General features: G+C 51.7%; 1 protein-coding gene across 3 annotated transcripts in view; it reads right to left on the bottom strand.

Moving 5' to 3' along the window:
- The window catches only part of ssh (Protein phosphatase Slingshot), a 380,590-nt gene that overhangs the window by 141,783 nt on the left and 215,899 nt on the right, over nucleotides 1-22,908 (bottom strand). The gene's annotated exons all lie outside the window — the stretch shown is intronic.

The raw sequence follows: 22,908 nt of genomic DNA, 5'->3' as shown, positions 1-22,908 counted from the left end.
ACTCAGCTTCTATCGGGGACTCGAGAAACACCGCGCGGCGGAGCCCGTGCGAGCGCATGCAGCGATCAGCCACGCTGCTGCAAGAGCCTCGCTCATGCACGCGTGCGTTCGGCGCGAATATTAAAAGAAGAATACCAATATGATAAAGTCACATTTATGAGAATTTCTCTTTTTTTCTGGTAATTGAGCTGCAGTCGGCACACTTCACTATCTTCCTTCTTTCTTTGACCCGTGTTTTGTTTCACGCCACTTTTCCATAGACGAATTCATACCCAATCACCCACCTCAATCACCGTGTTCTCAACTCGGTCTTCTTAATGAACTTGCCGAGGACAGGGTGTGAGAGAGTACATCTCACTCTTAATCACACCGACAATGGAAGATTGCATCAATCCAGCGGCTCGCTTGATGCATTTGCTAGAGCGAAATGCATGCGACCTAAGGTAGGTTAGCTTAGGTTAGGTTAGTACGTAAAGGCAAAGGATGTACGTAAAGGTAAAAGTGCGGAAAGGTGAAAGTACGTAAAGCTAAAGGTACGTAAAGGTAACGGATGCTCGAGTCAGCCGCCAGGGAGCGACACAGGTCGACACTTTTATGACTGTTTCCACTACCGGACGCCATTCCTCGAACCGAACAAAGCACCGCGCAGTCTGCTCGTGGCGCCCTGCAGACGTACACGTGTGCACATATACACACGCGCGGTGCGCGCCTCAGCCTGCGAGAGGCACACCGCGCAAGAGTCCCGGGAACAGACGAGCGCCGCGTGAACGGCACAGCTGCGCCCGTCAGCGACAACAAAGGCATCAGCGACAACACGAACCGCGCAAAAAAACCTCGCGCACATAAGCCCTCCACATACGCCTACCTATACCGGCCAAGATCGGACGCGTGGGAGACGTGGGCGGCAACACGACGCGTCGCCGACGTGCCACGAGGAGCGCGATAACGCGGCCTCTGGTGGCAAACAATGCGCGAAACGTAACGTAACGTAACCCGCGCATAACCGCGACGCCTGCGCGCACGGGTGGCCCGCATCGCACGCGGCAGCCGTCGGACGGAGACTGCCAACGCGAGCGCGTCGTCTGAATACAGAGTGCGCCTTGTTTCCCGCTCTCTTGGCGAATGGCCTGCTCCAGCCTGCTGACGTGACCTTGCTGACAAGGTCTGACAAACCCTGCCTAAACCATGGCGAATGTTGGGGAATGTTGTCCTAGATCAGAAACAGTGGAACAAGGAATACCGCTGTAAGCCAACGTTTCGTCAAGGAGACTTGTCACTGTCAGGTGACTTGTCGTCGGCCCCGAGGAGGACGAATCGCCTTGTCGAAGCGTTGGCTTCAAGCGAGATTCCTCGTTCCACTACACTCATCATCATTTCAAGCTCCCATTTTAATTTGAACTGCTTTCTTTTGTTTGGATCACTTTGTCCGTAGCGCCCGTAAACGAAGCGAAATGTTTAGAAGTGCCTTCTATCCCATAATTCATTAATACCCCTGACACAGGGGAAGATTTAATGTCATTCGAATCGAATGGCATTCGATGCATCGACTGCCATTCGGTCTCTTGCGGTGCTACACAGTAAAATATAACGGCATTCGCAAATGATAGCAATGACGATCTGGATCAAAATTTGTGAAATTCAAAGAAATTTTGTGCCTATTAAACGCGTTTAAGAACTTTTGCTAGTACTTTTAAAACGGACGAAAACATTTTGACGCTAATTATTCACAACTAAAAGCACTTCTATCAACACGTCCAATATGGCCGACCGCCGCAACAGACTCCTGATGAAAAGAGTAATAGCGCTTGAGTACAGCCCGTGGTGAAAATATCATCGTGGCAAAAACAATTATTCCTTTTTATAAGTCTAAAGAAATATCTTCTGACTTTGCTGATGAACGCATTATTTTTTTCGCGTTGCGTGTCGCTGTTGTCTATCTGGGGTGAAAAGTATACATTCGGTTCGAAATCGAATGCGAATGAGTTCCCCTAACTCATTCGATGGCAAATGTCGTTCCATTCGAATGACATTAGATTTTCCCGCGTAAATCCCGATTAGTGGGATTATGTGCGAATGCCATTTGATTCGAATGACATTAGATCTTCCCGTGTGACAGGGGTATTATAACTTTGTGCGCGACGTCATACTGGAGCATCCGCCTCAATAGCGAACAGTATCTTTTTCGGGACACTGAAGGAACGAATTCCGTTCTCTCAACCTCGCGGCTCATAAATGCAACTTAAACACTGTCTAGTTACTGCAAACGAGCTCTTAAAGCAATATCATTCCTCTTGGCCCGGAGTTATGGCTCAAATGTAGCTCCCAAGTTAAAAAAGCACAAAGCGGAGGCGAGAAACGGAGCCCGGCACGAGCAAGCCAGAACTATTCGAGCAGATATCCGCGTTAGTGCCACAAAAGAGCGCACGTACGACGTATTACGGCAAAATGCCAATTATAAGAAATTCGCAGAAACCCCGAAAAATATTAGTAATATCCCAAATTCGTATAGCTCAATAACGATAACACATCAACGGATTCACGAAAAGGCCGATATCACAAGGTCCATCGACACGCAGTGAAACGCAAGAAAATGACTCGAGCGCGAGCCTGTTACAAATAGGTCTCGCGCAAAAAAAAGACCCAACCTTTTCCCCGTAACCCCGGCCGCCGGAGCCACGCACGACATCATACTCGAATTACGCGATAACGACGCCCATGTCACTGCGTGTGAAAGCGCGACTGTGTTACGGGGCCCGTATCGCGCGCGCGGGGAAGCAACCTCCCCACGCAGCGCCCTTTCCCGTCTTCCCCGCCCACTCACGCACGCAAATGCACAAGACCACACTCTGAATAAGCAAGACCCATCTCGCCGCCGCGAGTTCCGTTTCGGCGACGTAATGGCTCCGTCCCCGCACGCCAAGGCACTGCGGCGAGCCAGCCTTTCCGAAGGCGGCGGCCGCTAGCTCGCACCGTTGACCCCGTGGCCGCCAGGAGACGCGCGTACACTTCACCAGAGAGCACGCAGAACGCTACACTCCCCCCCCCCCCCTTCCACGTCCTTGAGGGCCGCGGCGCGGACGATGCTGCATGCAGCGGTAATTCCAATTGCCCGAGCGGCGGCGCGAGCACAATTGTGTTCCGACGACGACCACACACGAGCGGGGCGGCGGCGGCGGCCGCTCGCTCGGCGAGAAAAGGAGTTCAGGGCTGTGCGCCAGGAAGGCAAGGCACGCGAGGCTCGCTCGGTGCGTCCTCGGCGCCCAAGCGGATGCTTCTGCACGGCCGAATCGCGCAAAGGCGCAGCAGAGCGGGCCGTTATGTCACGGAGAGAGAGCGCGTGCGGACCTTCTACAGCCGATGCGGGACGCGCGCAGGGAACATCGTGAGCTTGCACGCGCTGCCTCGCTCATGAGCGGGCAGTAAGAAAGTGGTACGACGCCAAAAGTCACTGCGAGGTACGGACTGCGGTCATTTGCGAAATGGCACACAGAAAGAACGAGCGCACATGCATCAGAGACTGCAATGGACAACGCAATTACGAAGCGCCGGTGGAATCCGTCGAGACAATTCGATCGATCTCGGCACGCACCCCTATAGGGGGAGGGGGGGGGGCGAAACTGGGTCACGGAGTCTCTTCGCTTCGACAGAGCGGCCCGAGTCCAAAATATGAAGAACCATACAATCTATTGGAATTTAGATTCGTACTGCCCATTACATAGCCACCCCCTACGGCGTTCCTGAAAAAACAAAATTGCGGAAAATGCCGCACTGGTTGGTGATTTGGAGGCCGCAGTTTCAATCATGAAACGCTTCCCCGCAGTACGGTAAGTGATTTCCGAGGGTAAACTCATAAACCAAAGAGTTATGCAAAGAAAGCTATTACGGATCCAACAGATCGAGAGAGACGTAGGCTCTTTAATGAACCTCGGAGAGGTTTGCCTGGCTTCATTAAAGAGTCAATTCTATCAACGGGCCGAATATCAAGACTAGTGAGCCGTTCACGAAATGATAGCGTAGAATAAAAACTAGGTTATCCGGAGGCGGCGGTGCGTTCGGACGGGCGTCGAATCGAGACCGCAGCGACTGTACGCGTAAATTCGCCATCTTATCGCCTCTGATTTGCTAATATAGAAGCTGCGCCCTCTCTGATTGGCTCAAGATGCAAACATGGCAGAGTTTGACAAGGTCCAGCCACGGCGGTTCGATGAAAAATTGTGAGGCAGTGGTCCTGCATAGCACTCTGAACGTGTATACCTGCATCAGCTCTTTGTACTCCTAACCTATCGCGCAAGTCTTTGCAGCGACACCTTGTGCGTCGTACATACATGGAGCGTACACGCGTTAAAGCCTTGATCGGACAACTTCGTCACGCCAGCGGAATAAGGGAGCCGTCTGGGAGGCCAACAAAATGTTGTGTCTTATGTTCTTCAAAGTTTGTCCGTTCCAACCTACGCCGCGACTCTGCAGAAAGTCTATAAAGCGCAGTGACTATCCTCAGTCGAGGTGTGAAGCCACGCTCGATTTTCTAGAGGCCAGCAGGAGGTTCTGCATGCGCACTTGCTTTTTCTCCGTTTCTTCATTACACACACCATACAGTGCGGTCCACTGTTAAAGGGAACACAGGAATATCAATCCCGTGCGAATTTTGCCCTCTGGCAAGTGTACAATCACTCCACTTCGCATCAGATGACTTCTGGTTGGCGGCACTGGCACCTTTCTACACACTGGTGCAGTGCATTGACGTAGCTTCCGCATGTACAAGCAGCTGCAGCACCAACAGAGTGAGAGCCGCACATTAGAGTGTTCCTTTTAACAGTGGACCACACTGTACATTCTACGGAGAACAGCATGCTGGCCACGGCTCCTGTACCTGCGTAAATTTATACCTTCTCGCTATTAAGCTTATCATTTTCACCGCCCTACTTCCACTTCACATCCCGTATCTGTTATTCCCCCAAATCCCTTCTCCAGCGTGCAATAGCAGACACTTCCTTCAGGCCCACCCCTTCACATTTCTGCCGTTAAAAACTCTCTCTCATTCTATTAAGAATAAGAGTAATTAGCTTTAATGAGCACATGCGCCGTTGCCAAAACTATACGCCGCCGTACAGGTACTAACGGCTATATAACTGATCTGTTCCCCACAATGCGTTCATGTAGTTTTCTTTTTCTTCTTTAGTGATCGGGATTATCATCATCATCATCGACGTTAGTGTGAGCTGCGAACTGTCGGGGCGATGACAACGGTCCGAATACGAGTGTGACCAGCCAGTTACATGTATATACTATATACCTAGCTAATTTGAGCAAAACGCCAAGCAGTGTTCAGTACCAGCCAATCATCTAAATTGGTTGATTAGCTAAACTAGATGCGCTACTGTATGATGCATCGATTTCACAGTTTAATTAGCTAAACAATGAACATCAGCAAATGTACGGCAGTACCTAAATAAGAACAGCGATGGGACACATTTTCCGTGAGCCTGCGAAGTCACAGCGTATCGAGTGAACAGACATCGACGCTGTGAACCGGTCGGTATACCGACGGAACCGATGCCTTTCTGCAGGACGCGCACTGCGTCTTATATCTACCACAACCACTACATCCCGAAATCCGGCTGAGCGAAGTATACGATCACCGTTATGTAACATGAGGCGCGGAATAAAACATGCGCTTTTTATGACGAATAAAACTAAGAAGCGTTTCGCGCGTTCTCCTATAGTACGGAAACAGGCCGGTAACGTTTCGAACAATGACAGAGGGGGGCAGCAGTGTAATACCTTTCAGTGAGTGACGCGCACACTCAATACGGAATTTCAGCATATATGGACGACATATAGGAACAACAACGGACGCGGTCTGCCACAGTCGGAATTAAAATGCGAGACGAATTTTTTGTCTGTTCCATAAAAGGACAGCGATTCCCACAAGAGCAGGAACCTGTCGCCTCCTGTGCGACTGCCCCGACCAAGTGATCCTGGCCAGCGGCGTTTTCATCTGGTTACATGCCGATTTGCACCGCGCGGCGACTTTGGCTGTTGATGAGCCACCTGTACTAGTTGAAAAGGCACTGGGACGAAGCAACTGCCATTACTGCTTGGCTTCTTCGCAGTGCTCGGTCCTGCAGCAGCAGCCAGCAACAGTTCTCCTTCTCCCCCTGCTAGTGCGTGATCCACTTTCATCCAAATGCGCTCGCCCAACAAACACCGAAAATAGATGGCGAGAGCCCAGCACAGCACTTCGCCAAACCAACATGCCGCGCTGGTATAGCAAGTGAGTGGAGTCGGTACTGAATAAAACTCAGCAACACGAAACCTATACATATGGAGCCATAGGGAGAAGTGCATCTACATGTTGGAATGTATGAAATGACCCGAGGAGCTCACAAGGTGTCATTGCTATGGCCTAAAAGCGGGAGAAAATCTGCAAAAGAATCCGACACCGATCAGAAATTCCAAACAAGTCCCATTCAAAATACCGCTCCTCTTCGTTGATAGCTACACAGACAGAACAAAAGACAAAAAAAAAAAGAGCGAAGAGAACGTCAACGCCACCCACGCAGAGAAGGAACAGGGCTAGGAGGAATCCGTGCTTCTAGCTGACTCCGCGACTCGCGTGAAAGCAAGTCAGCGATGCAGCGCGCCAGAACAGGCGCTCTCGCGGATACCGCGCGACACACAAGGAACTACAGCCGGGCTCCTCCGTAGCCGGCACCGCATCCTTTCTCTCCGCTGAAGCGAGCACGCACGAGCTCACACCGCGCGCGCGCGCAGATCGCCCCAGTTCCGAGCGAGGACTTCGCGGCCGGCGTGCCGGCCTTTCCCTCGGCGCGATTCGAGCCTGGCGAGCGAAAGGGGCGCGAGACAAAAGGGTGGGGGGGGGGGGGGACCCGCGCGAAAGCAGCCACCTCAAGCGCCCACCGCAGACCGCCCAGGGAGGTCAACACCGGTGGATGGGGAGAGAGACACGGCCGACTTTTCGAGTGCGCGGAAACGGATGGGACGGACGAGGCGGTTTGTCTTGCGGCGGAGCGCACACCACCGTATATATGCATGCACGTACATGCTATACACGCACGACCGAGTGGCGGCGTGTAACAGAGGGGCGCACCGTAAATCACCGTTGCGGCGCTAAAACAAGCCGCGACCCCTTTTTATGCGGGTGCACGAGATAAGGGACGAGACGGGACCCCCGCAGATCCGAGTGCGCACCATGGCCGGGTTCAAGGTTCCGAAATACGAAGAGCCCCGTCCCGTGGTGGTGGTGCACACAAAGCCACTGCTTCGGGGACTGGTTTCGTTATCCCCTCGCACGCGACCTCCCGCGCGCCCTTAAACGAGATTTAGAACGCAGCATGCGCCTTGCTTCGCAGCTGCCTCCAGGCACACGCAAGCGCCGCGCGCCCCATTCCCCGAGCTATATAACTAACTATAGCGCTGCACAAGCATGCTTGCGCGATTTCAAAGGTTCGGTCGATGTGCACGAATTAGACGCGGCAAACGGAGACAAATAGAAGAGCAAAAAAGAAGAACTAGAAAGACAACGAAGCCGCCCGCCGCGAAAGGGTTACAAGCGCACATTTCACGACAGCCGGCGATAAAGAACGAGTGAGTTATCAGGGAAGACAAACGGCTCACGAACTCGCAGGCCAAGCTTCACGCAGTGCATTCGCGTGTGTGCGCGCGCGCAAGCTCGAAAGGTCAAAGCACGGGAGCGCCGAGACAGGGCTAGAAATCAAGCTCACCGAACGACTCGGCGAAGAAGCGGGTTATTACCCTACACACTCGATACGTCATCGCGGCTCCGGCCGCGCGAAGTCCCTCGCGTGTTTTGATTGTGCGCGAGAATGATGGGCGCTCGCTCATAGCGTTCGCTAGCGCCTAATCGAGGCCAGCGGCTTCGCGCGGATGACTTCATCCGCGGGCGAGAAACGAGGACGAGCCAAGCACGTACGCGCAACTTTTTCAGCGGCCCGTGATGTATGCGCGCCAGATTTATGCAGGGAATTTAACCACTATATGTATAGATACATCCACGGCGGCCGTAAGTTTTCGTTTCAACCTGTGACGCTGCGATCACTTCAGGACCATAAAATCCGCCATTGATCTTTTTTCATTAATTTTCATCGTAGCAAGACAAAAAAAGAGAACAAAGAAAATGCCACCGAGAATTGTTACGTGTTGACCAGAGAGTGCTTGGTTTCGCAGATGGCATTATCGGTGGTTAATTGCGACGGTGTCCAAGCTGAGCCCAGTATAGTGCACCAGGCAATTTTAAACAGACGATTTACGCTTACATAGGTTTAAACTCAACATTGGGCACCGGCTAGACAAAAGCAGTATCACTGAATCGGTTCACTAAACGGTTAAGTCTAATACACACGAACTTGGAATTACGGAAACCTTGAACTTTCACTTCCAAATAACAAGGAAAACACGCCTAAAGTATTACATGTGAACGGTCACCTTCAATACGATCTTTTCGCCATGTTATTTTAATTTCCTTGGTGAGCGATATCAAATGTTCGAATCATACGGAAGTATCACAACCGACTTTAAAAGAAAGAAAGAAATGAAATGAAACGACGTTTTCCAGGTTGCCAATGTACATATTCATGCGCTATCAATAGCACGTAGCAATCGTAGATCACGTTCATCAGAACCGACTTTCGAGAAAGAAATAGTAAATGACGTACAACTGGCATTATAGGTCAGTCGAGCTTTCGAAGCGTTACGAACATTAACTATTCAATTATGAAAAGCAACGTTATCTCAACCATGAGTCTTCATGCTGACATTACTCTACCGCACACATCACGGATGTAAGAGCTCCTGAGAAAAACCTAAGCGCAGTCTCACAGAAACCATTTCTCTCTCACTCTATCGCGCGCGCGCGCACGCACGCACGCACTCACGCACGCGCACACACACACACACACACACACACACACACCTTTATTTGCAGCCGCTTGCCAGCTAAGAAAATAATCAGACTGATATGTTATCAATGCGTCAAGAAATCAATTCCACAGCCCTACTTTTCATGCAGGTGTTCCTTCTCTGGGATATTATTACCTTGCAGGAAACACGATCGACCAGCATGAGCGCTCCGCAAATACGGAGCAACCAACGACCAATAATGTCGCGGTATATAACAGGATGCGGTCAATTTGACGGATAACACACGGCTGACAGGTTTGCGAGGGGAACCAGTACGGCAGCATCACGGCACGTTCCACAAGACGCGGACGAAAACCGGGGAAGACGGAGGCCAACCGCCGGCACCTCTAACGAAGGGTTCTCGTTCAATGAGCGCCGATGCGCGAGCCTCGATGCAGACGGCAGCGCACCTTGCGGTCGCTCAGCCGGAACCAGGTGACACCGATCGGTCGGGCCCGTCACGCCTGCCCCTCCCCGCTGCTGCTGCTCGTCCGCGCAGCTGTGGAGTTCGGTACAGCGGCCAAGGGGCCGGTTCGGTTCGTACTGCTCGGACCTTTTGCTCGCACTGCGGCTCCAGTTCAGACCAACGACAGCACCCAAAGCCGCCGTCTAAGTCACAGCTGGTTCGAAACCGAAACTAACCTTGCCATGGGCGATACAATAACTACGAAAGTCTTCAAGCAGGCTCCTCCACAAAACTGGTGGATCTCACACGCTGGAGGGACGCTATAGCGCACACTTTGGGCACGGGCAGATGCGTTCTAGCGGCGAACTTCCAAGTTCTCCGGAGAAAGCCAGCTACCAGAGTTTCGCCGTCGTGCCAATGAAAACCCACACAGCGCGTTGCGTGAATGAAAATCGCAGCCCAGGTGCACTGCACCCAAAACCGCGCGCTCACTGCCGTAATCGGCCACTGAAGCCTTTCTCTCGTACACCAGTTGTGCGTGCATTCGCGCGAGCTCTCCTATACAGCACAGCCAGCGTGCCTAATTTGTCACATAGCCGGCAACTGGCAGACTGAAGGCTGAAGTCGCCATCAGTGTGTTATGCATCTGGCGCGCTATTAATTACTGCGCTATAAACGCTTGATGAATACAAACTACCTATGTGCAGGTGGATAAAGATTCACAGTGCACTGGGCCTGTGCGCCGGTCTCTCAGTTTGGTTTACAAGTTCAATCACGACTGTACTTAGCTATAACGGTGTCCCGGCAACCCTCTCGGTTATACGCATGCATGTACAAACAAACGCACTGACGAATATTTCCAACGTTTAGACTATCAGATGCAAAACATTAAATACTAAAGCGGGCTTCTCCACAAGAGTATTATTATTGTGGAGAAGCCAACTTTAACGAACACGCTGATATGCCAGTAGCTGTCGCACGCCCTTATACGGTCAGTCCGTGAAGTTTTCAGTATCAAACATGGTACAAATACTATTTTTACATCCCAAGAGACGACGCAGTACGGAAAAGAGCGATGCTCAACCTTTCTGGACACATAAGAAGCGTTCCTCGTTAGCGGACACACACACACACAAAAAAAAAAACGGCAGAACAAGAACAAGAACAAATGGCCTGAACAAACACCAATCACCCGTCATTCTAAAAAAAAATTATTTATGGGGTTTTACGTGCAAAACTACGGCTTGATTATGAGGCACGCCGTAGTAGGGGACTCTGGAATAATTTGGACCACCCGGAGATCTTTAAAGTGCACCTGTATCTAAGTACGCGGGTGTTTTCGCATTTCGCATTTCGCCCCCATCGAAATGCGGCCGCCATGGCCGGGATTTGATCCCGCAACCTCGTGTTCAGCAGCCCAACACCATAGCCACTAAGCAAACGCGGCAGGTACCCGCCGTTCTCGTCAGAACGTGATGCGAGTAATAATAAAGCGAACCAATAGCATACATGTCCAGCCGTGTATAGGCTTAAACTATACGACCCCCATTTTTCGGCTCTAGCATGCGCCGCCATGATCGGGCCCAAGGAAAGCTCCTAGGTGCATCAACTTGACAGCTTCTCCAGCCACAGCTATTCAGATCGCGGCTCCAAACGAAATAAGCCCGCACTCTCACACATTCGCACACACGCACACACGTTCGTTCTTCAAATGCGGGCCAATGCGAAACTCAACCTAAATAACCACGAATAATTCGACAGACACGCTGTCTCTGAAGAAAGCCCGCGAGAAACGTATACACAGACTGGTACACGAAGAAGAAGAAGAAAGCCATCCATTTCGCTTTTCTAGCATTTCCTCTCCTTTCGTCCTTCGGTGCCGTTATTGTATCGAACGGACCATTTCCAGCCGACGTCAAGTTCGCGCTGAATAATGATGGATCGCGGAACGATCTGCGCTCCAGCGCGCACAATGGCAGCCGTGCGTTTAGTCACGTTCCTCTTCCTTGGACAAGACATCACCAGAGCGCACGGACTGCCGAAATTGTGAACAGAACAAACGCACGCCGCCTGGGCGTCTGAAACAGCATCTGAATGCAGACCGATCGAAATGACGGCACGTTATACGCGAGGAAATGACCACGAATCAAGCCAAGGCTATACAGCATACACCTGTGTGTGCGCGTGTGTGTGTGTGTGACACCTGCCGGACGTGCGCGTGGCCTACTTTCGGTGCCGGTGCGATGAAATGGGAGAAGCAAGAAGGCCTGGCGCGTTTCCGCGTCCTATATGCAGAAGCGTACGATTGCGAAAATGCTAGACTTAAATGCTGGAGTTACTTTAAAAGTATCGAGCAGTGTCGCCACGGTAAAGGAAACTGCGTGCAGCGGCCCATGCAATACGCTTGTTGCGGGTGAGAGAAGAAAAGGATGGGATACAACGTACATGATTAAACCTGTCGGGCCAGCAACGCTGCCTCTATGACACTGGCAACAGTTGTGTTAAGCCATATAGTAAACTCGAGTTCACCGCTGACGGGCGCCCGCGGTCTCACGGAACTGCCAGGCCCGCGCATCCCGTGACACGACGTGATCTACAAGGGTCGACAGCGCATACATTCAGAGCTGGCCGCCGCCAACTTCCTTATACTCCCCCCCCCCCCACCCCTTTATTTTTTCAAGCATGTCTTTAAAAATAGTTTAATGCGACACTGCATGCAGTGAAGAGTACATGCAATGTCTTGTTCCGGCGTTCGACCTGAGATTAGGCAAAACGATTCTCCGACGCACAGGGACACGTAGCAAAGGGACGGGTGCGTTCGAGTGATAAATGCGCGTGATTGGCCGATGCCAGCCAGCATCAGTGTTGCACATTATTGCGAAAAGTTGTACAGCGGGCGGTGCGTCAGGGCCAGCAGCACTAACCAGAATGGCTGATAGCAGTGTACGCGATGCCCGAGGCTGGGCGGGGGAAGAAGGCATTCGGCTATTATGCCACTGTCGTCTAGTTGATCGGCAAGGACAATTACCTTCCAGCGCACTGAGACGAGTGGACGACTGTTCACTGACCGTGCAGACCATCCCCAACGATCGTCAGTTCTGAAGGCAGTGAATGCACCGTTGTGCGTCTTGAGAACGACTGACGCGCGTGAGCGCTGTTAACCTGCATAGCGCTGTCAGCGCGCGCGCACGACGCATTCAATGCGTCTTGCATTCATTTTCCTATCATCCATCTATTCCCCTAGCTGTTACGCTCCTCCAGCGTATGGCACCAACGCAGCAGCTTCTCTGGTTGACATCCCCGCCTTCTCCATCTCCATATCTATCTCTCTGAGCAAGCTCACGAGTACAATAATCCCACCTCTAGACTTCTCTCATCGTCGACGAGCGAAAATAGTGCGCCAAGCCAGAAGCTTCCCCGCACACGCGCCCGTAAGAATAAAGACGCCCCCCGGCAATTTAATGACGCAAACTCGCTCATCTCCTCCAACAAAAGCCCAACCCGCCCTAGCTCACAGTGGACCCGTATGTGTGCTACTTTCTACACTCGTTCATCACCATCTCGAGCAGCTTCCTCGGTGCTCAGGCCACATTTGCATCAAACTCGACCGCGCTGCTCTTCGTCCCTCATCGCAACGGCAACATTTTGTGTACAGGAAGAGTGAGCAAAAAGAAGAAAAGGAAGTAAAGAAACAGCCGGCCGCCACAATCAAGCGACGCGGAACGTGGCCGCAGGCAACAGATCCGGCGCTCGCGCGCAACGAAAAGCGCGCACGCACGCCGCGTTTGCCTGTCCGAGCCGTTCCACGCGCGCGCGAGAAAAAAAAAGAAAAAAGAAAGAAAACGTAGCCAAGCCAAGGCGGTGATGCAGCGAGGACGACAAAGGCAGCTGGGTGAAGGGAGGGGCGACGTGAAGTGGAAGGGCGCTGAGGGGTCTAATTCTCCCGCAAGGGAGGCGACGCGTGCGCGCGCGCTCGTGAAGGCGGGGTCCCAGCCGTGAGAACGGGGCCAAGACACGCCGCGCGGTTTGTTCGCCCGCAACACGGCGTCAGCCGCAGGGCACGCACATGTGGCGGGCGGGCGCACGCAAACCCCGAGCGCGCGCCGATTCTGGACCCAAAGCCGCGACCTCTGGGTGGCGATCGACGCCGATTCCTTGCACGCAGGACTTGGCGATCGTACGAACCAGGTCGGGAGAGCGCTGTGCGCGAGGCCAGGGAATGCCTCTCGACGGGAGGGCGAAATAAAATAGAAAGAAAGATGGAAAGGAAATTTCGCAGCTGAAGCGGCGCTGCGCATGACGAGTCTAAGGTTTCGCGCACAGAACGACGCAGCACATCGCCTTCGAGCTGATCGCACAAAGTAAGCAGGGTCTTCCAGGAAGTTAGGAGACTCGTGCTTTCCTTGTGTGTGTGTGTGTGTGTGTGTGTGTGTGTGTGTGTGTGTGTGTGTGTGTGTGTGTGTGTGTGTGTGTGTGTGTGTGTGTGTGTGTGTGTGTGTGTGTGTGTGTGTGTGTGTGTGTGTGTGTGTGTGTGTGTGTGTGTGTGTGTGTGTGTGTGTGTGTGTGTGTGTGTGTGTGTGTGTGTGTGTGTGTGTGTGTGTGTGTGTGTGTGTGTGTGTGTGTGTGTGTGTGTGTGTGTGTGTGTGTGTGTGTGTGTGTGTGTGTGTGTGTGTGTGTGTGTGTGTGTGCGTGCGCGCGCGCGCGCGCGCGTGCACATAATTTTTTTTCATGTCTTGGTAACAGACGTACGTCACTTCAAGCGCAATTAATAGAGAATGGCAGGTAATCAGAACAGCTGCAGTACAGCAGCAATATAGAAGGTCCAGTTAGCTAGGTGCGTCATACACCCGAGTAACACGGGCATATTAAATTGGGCTGGAATCAAAGCACATCAGACCCAGTGTGTACATTGATCGCTGATATTCATTATTTTCGAGTATAATCGCGACCTCGATTATGTTATATTCAACCTCGCCTCCATGGCGCTCAATAATTTCTCCGCAGAATGACATTAACGAGGAAAGTGCCCATTTTAGAGGCGTACGTTTAAAAAATATGGTCGAGTTCATAAACCAGATCACTCGGCAATGGACTTCGGGGCAAACGGGAACACAGAGAAAACAGTCGATGAGTGATTAGAGGCGAGATTATCCCGCAAGAATGGATAGCATCGGAGAAAGGACGCTTTAATTACGAAGACACCCCCCCCCCCCCCTTAACTTCATTTCCGCATACCCGACTTCCGTCCCGCAACCAGGCGCTTCCGTCACCACAGTCACGCCCCGGCGCAATCCATATTATCAGAAACCGAAGCGCCAACCACGGGACCAAACTCGCGCGCGTACCACATCGCAAAAAACCGACGGACGTAGGCGTCAGGCGCAGAGCGCACAACGTTGTCGCCGCACCTACACCGAGCGCGCGGATACGGTGCGAATCTCTTCTCTCGATCATGCAGCGGTGCCCAAACAGGAAGCCGATATATACCCCGACACAAGAAGCGCGCAACAGCCGGTGCGAACGCGGGCTAGGAGAAAACGCACGCTTTCTCCTCTTCGAGCGAGTAGAAGCAAAGGCGAGACGTTCACCCTCCTTCACGGCCAATAAATCAAAACTGAGACGTCGCTGGTGCCAGAAATATCGAACAGTGGGTCCGCGCACGAACGAGTATCTCGCGCACAACTGTCGAGAAAGACGAAGGCAGACCAGGCGATCAAATCGCGCGAAGCAGAACGAAGAGGCATGCAGACACAAGTACGGAGTGCGTGTCGACGACAAGCTTTGTACAGAAAGTGGGCCGGCAATCACCGTTGGGCGAACCACCCGTGACAATGATATAGCCCACAACGCAGGGAGCTCTAACCGGCTAGCGAATGATTACACGAGACATCGAACCTCCACACATGAGCAGTGGTCCTCCTAGCCGCCCCCCTTGCGGTATTGAATCATCAGTCGCGCTTCTGGCTGCGTCGCGAAGAGCTCGGTCTATAGCTCTGTCTGAGCTCGTTTGTGCACGCGAAGCGCTATTGTACCTCTTTAGAGCGGCCAATAGGTCGAGGGGCTGGCTGACGCGCTGGTCTATACAGCTGTGCGTACGTATCTATGTCCTCGTCTTTTCGAGTTGTTTAAACTTCCAATACGGGCATGCAAGGCCGACTGGCCACTCAATCGGCGAAGTCCACCGGCAACGTGTATAACGCTCCACACTGATGATTTCTGCGCAGTGAAGAGAAGATTGTGCACGAACATAAACGCTAATACAATGAGCTTTGGTCAACGGTGCCCACTTATTTCATCCACCAAAGAGCAGCTGGGAACCAATTGGCGATGTAATGGGATGGTCGGTCAGTGTGTCCAACAAAAGAGACTCAATAAGCATAATGTGGGAAACCACTGCATGGAAAGCTAACGTCACTCCGTGGAATGCACGTGGCAGATTATTATGCTACGCGTCTGGAAAAAGGGCACGTACACTGCCCACAATCGTGGGCTAGATAGAAATGGCACAACGGTTAAGGTTAAAGAAAGCGAACCCCTTACATTCTGTAGACACACAAAATTTACGCATGACGTTCTCGTGCGAGTTCAGTAAATCCCGCGCTTATTCTACCGACGACACAGTCACAGAGGCACAAACGCTACAACGACATCATTAGACATCGGCAGCACATGACTTTGTTCGTCTGCGACCGCTTAATTAAACACTTGCGCTCGTAAATAAACCGCCTTGAAAAAACCTTGTGGGCAACCGTTCGGATTCTGCACCTTGTCTTAACTGAAGAGAGAGACTCTCGGGCTGCTCCGAAGACTGGCATTGGTTGCTAAAGCTACCTATAACGATTTGGCAAGTGTACCTCTGCATCCTCCATGCATGTTTAACCGCTTGTCTGCCGCAATATAAAGAGACGTTAAGGCGCGGCATGTGTACGCCTCAATAATGTCCATTTGATCCCAACACAAACACAACCCTTATAATTGACAACAGTACAAAGTACACAACCTCCTCTCGGCATAGTCGAGAGTCAGAAAGCGAGGTTAAGCCCTCCAGGACACCCAAGCATATATAGTGTTGTCCCCATGCGGGTCAAAAGGGGCTACGGCAGCGGTGCACGGAACAAGCAGGCCAAAGCTGCTTCGAACCGCATCCTTATTTGCGCCGACCTCGGCGACACGGGTGAGTGCTACACAGCAGCAGGGGAGGCGAAGAGCAGCGAGGGGCGCTCACCTGGCCGAGAAAGAGGGGGGAGGCCCAATCACCGTAATCCAGTCGCAGATGACGGAGACGTCGACGACGAGCGGCGGGTAGGCGGAACGGGGCCGTCGACGACGGCGCGCTCTCCCTTGACGGACATCGACGTTTCTGGGTTAATTGGGGAGGACTCGCCGTAATGACGAGGCCCGCCCGGCCGGAGGGTTCGCGGTCTCGGGACGACGACGGATGTTCGACCCTCGCGGTCTGCGCAGGATGTGCCGGCCAACGCCTATGCGGCAACTGTCAAACCGTCGCCGCCTGGGATCGGCAGCGTATAAGGACGGGGCGGCGCACGCGCCCTAGCAGCGCTTCCAGAGCGTCGCAGCTGCGTTGAGGGACACAACGTGTCGTGAAGCACTCGGATAAGCACCAGCCTGCAGGTGCGACAACGCCTCCGCCTGAAGTTTAGTTACCGGACGACGACGCCTTGCAGAAAGAGAGAGCCAGATTGCGACTTCACTGTGCTCACTGTGGTGGTTGCCACAAACTACGTGAAGCGCGAGCATATCGCAACCGACGGCCGGAAAACGTGCAGAAGGCGTGGCCAACGATAGCAGGCGGATGCAGGAAGTCCCAGCTTCGCGTGCACGTGTGGCGCGCGCGAGAAATATACGGCGCTCGACAACTGCATCACGGCCACAGTGCAAGGGCGACGCTGTATGCAAAGCAGCAACAACGAACATCGGTCCGATGTGTAAGGAAAAAATGCTTAGAACGCCTGCGAGAACACGGGTTCTACACACTGATGGAAGCAAGATAAAGGGACATGAGCGGTCGCTAGCTTCTTTCGTTCCGAGGAGGCAGTCACTTTCGCTGACGGTATAGATCGCAAAGGAGACAGGTCTCGTCGCACAAGTCCATGCAGATACTGAGTGCCAAATCTTCATTGTGGCGCCAGTGTGTCAGTACAGTTCACTCACAACTTTTCCCACAGTGGAATTGATGGCAGTGCCGCTCAATCTTCATGATGTCACCCTCTGTAAGTTCGCTACAGAGTCAATTTTGACATTTCTGCGTCTTCTGTGAACGGCCACGGCTGCTTTTCTACCTGGCGGAACTAAGCGCAACCTTGAAGACCGATTTCTCCTTTATTCTTGATATGCGTAAATTAACAATATACTGGAATGCAAATTAACTGAAATCTGTGCTGCTTAGGGGCTAGTCCGCTGTGGCACGCTATTGCAAACGAACGTTCTTCGCAGTCACTTGCTATAACTGTCTGAACTAAAGAAGGAATTTGGAAAGAATGAACAGTATAGAATATATGTGTTAGCCACACTCTCTTTTTCTCTCTTGCCTACACATTTCTTATACATTTCCCCCTTCCCAAGTACAGAGTAGCCAACCGAAGAAACCCTGTGGCTAGCCCACCACCTCTTTCATTAACATTTATCTCGCTCTCTCAGCTAAAGCTTTTTCGACACAAGGCGCGCACTTCGAACGGACGCTGGCGAAAAACAACACGAACTTGCTATGGGGGCGAGAGGGAAAAAGAAAAGGTGGGGTTTAGCCAAGCAGTTTCGAATCAAGTTTATGGACAGAGCGCACAACATCATCTTGTCCCTTGCGAAACTTCAGAAGAGCCGCACTAGACGAGAGTCCACTTATAAAAACATTCTGCAGCATTGTTACACTCCTGTTACACGTGAAGGCTAAAGACTTCTGCACAGGCGGTAATGCGGCGTCTCTTATCGTCGTGTTGCTGCTTTCGCAGTGCGGTTTCTTCGGCTCGTTTTCGACGCTTATCTGCGGCTTCGCGCGCTCGTATAGCGGGCTCGATCAGACTCGCGACAACGACGTTTCTCTTGAACTTTGCATCCTCTCAGCGGGGGGATAGAAAAGTATGCTGCTCCGTGTGTTGCACGGGTGACTTCAATGAATGTATGCACAACACTGTTCGCTTCACTTTCCTGAACGCATGTAGCCTCTGCATTACGAGAAGGATGAGCCATTGCATGTTTCGCTTGTTGAGGGGGGCATGAGCTATTGCTGATGGTGATCGTCTTTGTACCATTGAACCGGATGACGCGCTTTTTCAAGGCCATCGGGTGTATGAGCCACCTAAGGTTTTCGCCGAGATGGCTCGACTTTCGACAACGTTAACAACACACTAAAGAGCAACGCTTCAGATTGATAAATTATTCCTTCGAAACTCTACTTTCGTTGATTTCGCAGTAATAGATTCATTATTAGCAAAAAAAAAAAAGAAGATAACGAAGCTCCACACTTTTTTTTCCCCATTTCCAATTCAACCACAGCTCCCGAACACGTCAGTGTAACGTCTTGTATGTCAAAGTACCTTAACCTATTCGGACCATTATGGCGCCAATAAATGTTCCCGCAACTTTGGGTTCAGTCAATGGCTCCTTTAGTATACAATGCAGTTGTGAGCGGCGCGCACTCTCATAACTTAGTCGTCTCGCATTGCGCCGACCTGTCAAGACAGCGTGCTCCGCCGCCGCAGTCCCGTAGATCAGGAGGTGCCACGTACGGTACTTTGCTCCCCGCAAGAGACCCTTGAGTAAACACGAGGAAAGACTCATCGCACCGATGTTCTGCCACGGTTCCTGGGACTGTAAGAAGAGACCCTTGGGTAGACATGGGGGCTCGAGCGAGGCGGGAGAGCGAAGTGCCGGAAGGCGAGAGAGAGAAGAGCCGGAGGCGACCTGAACGAGAGAAACGGCACAGGAGACGAACGAGAGACGCGTCCGAGGAAGGCAGCGACGGCAACACGCTTCACGCCGACGCTCTGCACATAATAAACCGTCTTCATTTAAGCAAGTATCCAGCCTTCATTGCTGTCACAGTCGACATTTACGGTTAAAAGTTCTCTACGGCCAAGTAGACGCGTACCGTCAAAATCCATGGCATGAGTCACGGTAAGCTGGGCGGGAAGTTGCAAGGCTTAAAAATAAATCACGGGGTTTTACTTGCCAAAACCACGATCTCATTATGAAGCACGCAACTTTCAAGGCGTCTTCGCCACCGTTCTCCCGTTTCTGAGTCTTTTATGAGACGCGTGTCTATATAAGCCTCCTCCTCTCACGGTAAGCGTGGCTTTCTTTTTTCGTATATTGTAGAAGCGTGACCCACTAATACAGCTAAACTTGTTTTCGTACGTGGACGTACGTAGCGCTTACGCTACGTACGTCCACGTCCTGTCCTTCACTTAAAATCATCAGCGTAACACTAAGCGCAATATAATCACGAACGTTCACCAAATAGCCCCCTTTATTGCTTTACTAAACGTGAAAGCTGCCGGAGATATGAAACTAGACTACAGACACCCGTATAGGCGCGCCGCAAGGGGACCGTTCGAAACACGACGAGCGCCCCCGCGTGCATTATATCCGAGCATACGAAGCGCGTTCGAGAAATGAAAAACGATGAGGTAGGCTCCTTCCACTCTCGATGAACACAATCGAACGAATGACACTGCAGGAACCACGGGCGACCGGCGCGCGTCCTAGCGATCCACCGAACAATGGATGAAACAAAAGCCCAATTCCATTACACCCGCGTCGAATACGAAGAGATAGAGAAAAAATAAGTAAAAGAGAAGCAAGAATACAGCAAGTACAAGCAAATGCATTTCGCGACGACACCGCTATGCGCGATGGACGCAACCCGAGACAAGCGCAGTCGTCGTAACCGAATATCGTCATCATGTTACGCGCGGACGCAACCGATCGGCGATGATGCCTCCTCGAGGAAAATGAAAGAGGGAGGGAGGGAGACCATTCGACCGAGCGGCGCAGTCGTTCGGGCCGCGAGCAACGCTCGAAACGACCGCAAACGCACAGCGCCAAAATCGTCGCGCACACACAATACCGGGCGGTTCGAAAAGGAACAAAAAACGACGACGACGACTACACAGCGAAGGCCCAATAACAACGCGTGCGATGATCGAATCCGAAGAGACGGTCATCGTCGCCAGAGGCTGATGAGAAGCCTCGTAACTATACCACGTGCTGTATTTTTTTTCTCTTCTCTCTCTGCTTTTCCCTTCAGTGACAACAATGGACAATCGGGCGCAGCCGTTTAGCTGTCAAGCGGCGGCGGCGAAGAAGCAAAGAACCGTCGGCTGATGGAGTCCGCCGGTCGTTCGGTCGGCCGCCGATGTAGGTTGGACTAGGTCGCACGGAGCCCTTCGACCATTCGAGGGCCGAGAAGAACGCCTTCCGAGACAGCTAGACGACTTGTGCGGAGCGAAGACGTCTATTCGAATGCCTCGGCGAACGTGCAACACCACAGGAGGTCAAAATGAAACGGCTGCAACGTGCTATTGGCAGCTTTCCAGTTATATAACCGAAGCATCCCGCACTGAGAACCCTTGGGGTCATGGGTCGCGCGGTGTGTTCCCTTGTTTAGCATCTCTGAATGCTACTGGAAGGATCAAGAAGTCGCCGGCACTCTCAGCTTAACGTCGGTACTGCCTGCCGGGCTGTTTAGGAACAGACATATGGTGCGCCGTCATTTAATGGCCGCGGATTTTTTTTTTTTTTTTTCCATATCCACGTCTAGTTTTCACTTGCCAACCATCAGCCAGCCCTTTGATGGTCGGCAGCTATAAGGATACCAGGTTACGGAAGTGCCAGATTTGGAACGAAATGATAATCGAGCCTCTCACCAACAGCTCTATAGCTACTGTTAATCAAAGGGCTCCATCATCAATGGCCCTTTCAGGGGGCACTATCGAGAAATATTTCTGCTTTGTCTATATAGCCACTAGGAAGCCTAAAAAAAGGGCTTCCAGAGAGACCCTTCCCGTGTTTCACGATACCTCACAGTAAAAGCACAGCCGTTATATGGAAGTAAGAGATGGTGACACAATCGGCCATGTGATACTGAACATTCCGGAACCTCACCAGATGTGCTAAAATCGTAGGCGCGTTACTCCGCACATCTACTTTAAAGGGACATTAAAGGCAAATATTCAGTCAACGTGGACTGTTAAAATGCCATTCCAGAAACCTCGCAGCGCTTGTTTCGCGCGTTAAAGGGAAAATCGCGTCTGAAGGGCGCAGATGCCGTTTAGCGCAATTCGGATCGCCCGCCCCCGAGCGGGGTGTGGTGACGTTGCATACGCTTTCTTCGCCTTTACAGCCGTCTTTGAGTAAAACGGCGACCGATAGACAGCGCTACGGTTTTTTTTTTTTGTGTGTGTGTGTGTGTGTGTGAAAAATGCAAATCCGCGGCCACGGAGAAACCGATCGAGCCAAGACAGAGCGTCAGATTCGCCGCTGCACCTGCTTTTCTTCAAGTGGCGTGGACCGTCCAGGTGGGGACCATAGTCCCGCGACATCAGACAGGCGTGAAAATCGTAAAAAACTTGCATTTTGTGAGAGTTCCGCAAGCCAGAAAAGCCAGCGCAGCACTACGCGATAACGAAAGTAGCTACACGCGAAGGCGCGGGCGTTGCAGAGTCGAGCAAAAACAAAACCTTCCGGCTGCCCGCGTCATTGTCATGGGTAACGTCAATGAGTTATTTTTTCTAAACATCGAATGGAAATAGACAAGAAGCATTTTCTTCTGTCTTATAATTCAATACAATTATCTTTTTATTACGAGAAGTTGAGCACTAGTGACAGAAATAAAATGAGAAGTGCCTTTGTCATCGGGCTATTACCTGAGTGTCTCTAGTGAGTCGCAAATCGTGTTCTCCATTTATCTCAATCTCTCGGTTACCAAAACTTCTTTCGCGAGAATACTGACGCCTTAGGCGTCCTCGAGCATTGATCTATCACTTTAGCTAGACTTAATGTTTGCCTCTAGTGTGCCTTTAACATAGCCTACCGTCAATATAACTGGACATGTATCAGGATATGCACGACATGAACGACATGACATAGATGACATAACATCATAAGAATGACATAATATGACATGCATGACATGAATGGCGTGCGTGAGGTGACGTGATGTTGGTGTCCCGCTCCTGTCGTCACACGGAAGCTTGCGCAACACACGCAATTGCTTGTTTACACAAAACCAGGTTCGCCCAGCTGAGCCGCCATAACGTAAAGCTATTCCAATCTGTTTTTATTCCAAATCGGCCATTAGCCCTCCTTGATAGGTCAAAATGGCTCGGGCTCTGGCCATATGGGTGTGGTGTTCGCCAATATTGGCTGGACCCGAACCATTCTGACCTACCGGCCAGGGCTAACGGACGATTTGGAATAACAACAGATTAGAATAGTTTTAAGTTATAGGGCCCCCTGTCCGGCATCTCATTGAAGTGCCCCGAAGCGATGCTGGATAGTCAGCTACATGCAAAATGCTTCGCATAACGTCGATTCCCACAGTACTT

The sequence above is a fragment of the Dermacentor variabilis genome, chromosome 3, assembly GCF_050947875.1.
Source record: "Dermacentor variabilis isolate Ectoservices chromosome 3, ASM5094787v1, whole genome shotgun sequence".
In the NCBI taxonomy this organism is placed as follows: domain Eukaryota; kingdom Metazoa; phylum Arthropoda; class Arachnida; order Ixodida; family Ixodidae; genus Dermacentor; species Dermacentor variabilis.
Note: the sequence above shows the minus strand (reverse complement) of the source record. Positions and strands in the feature narration are given on the sequence as shown.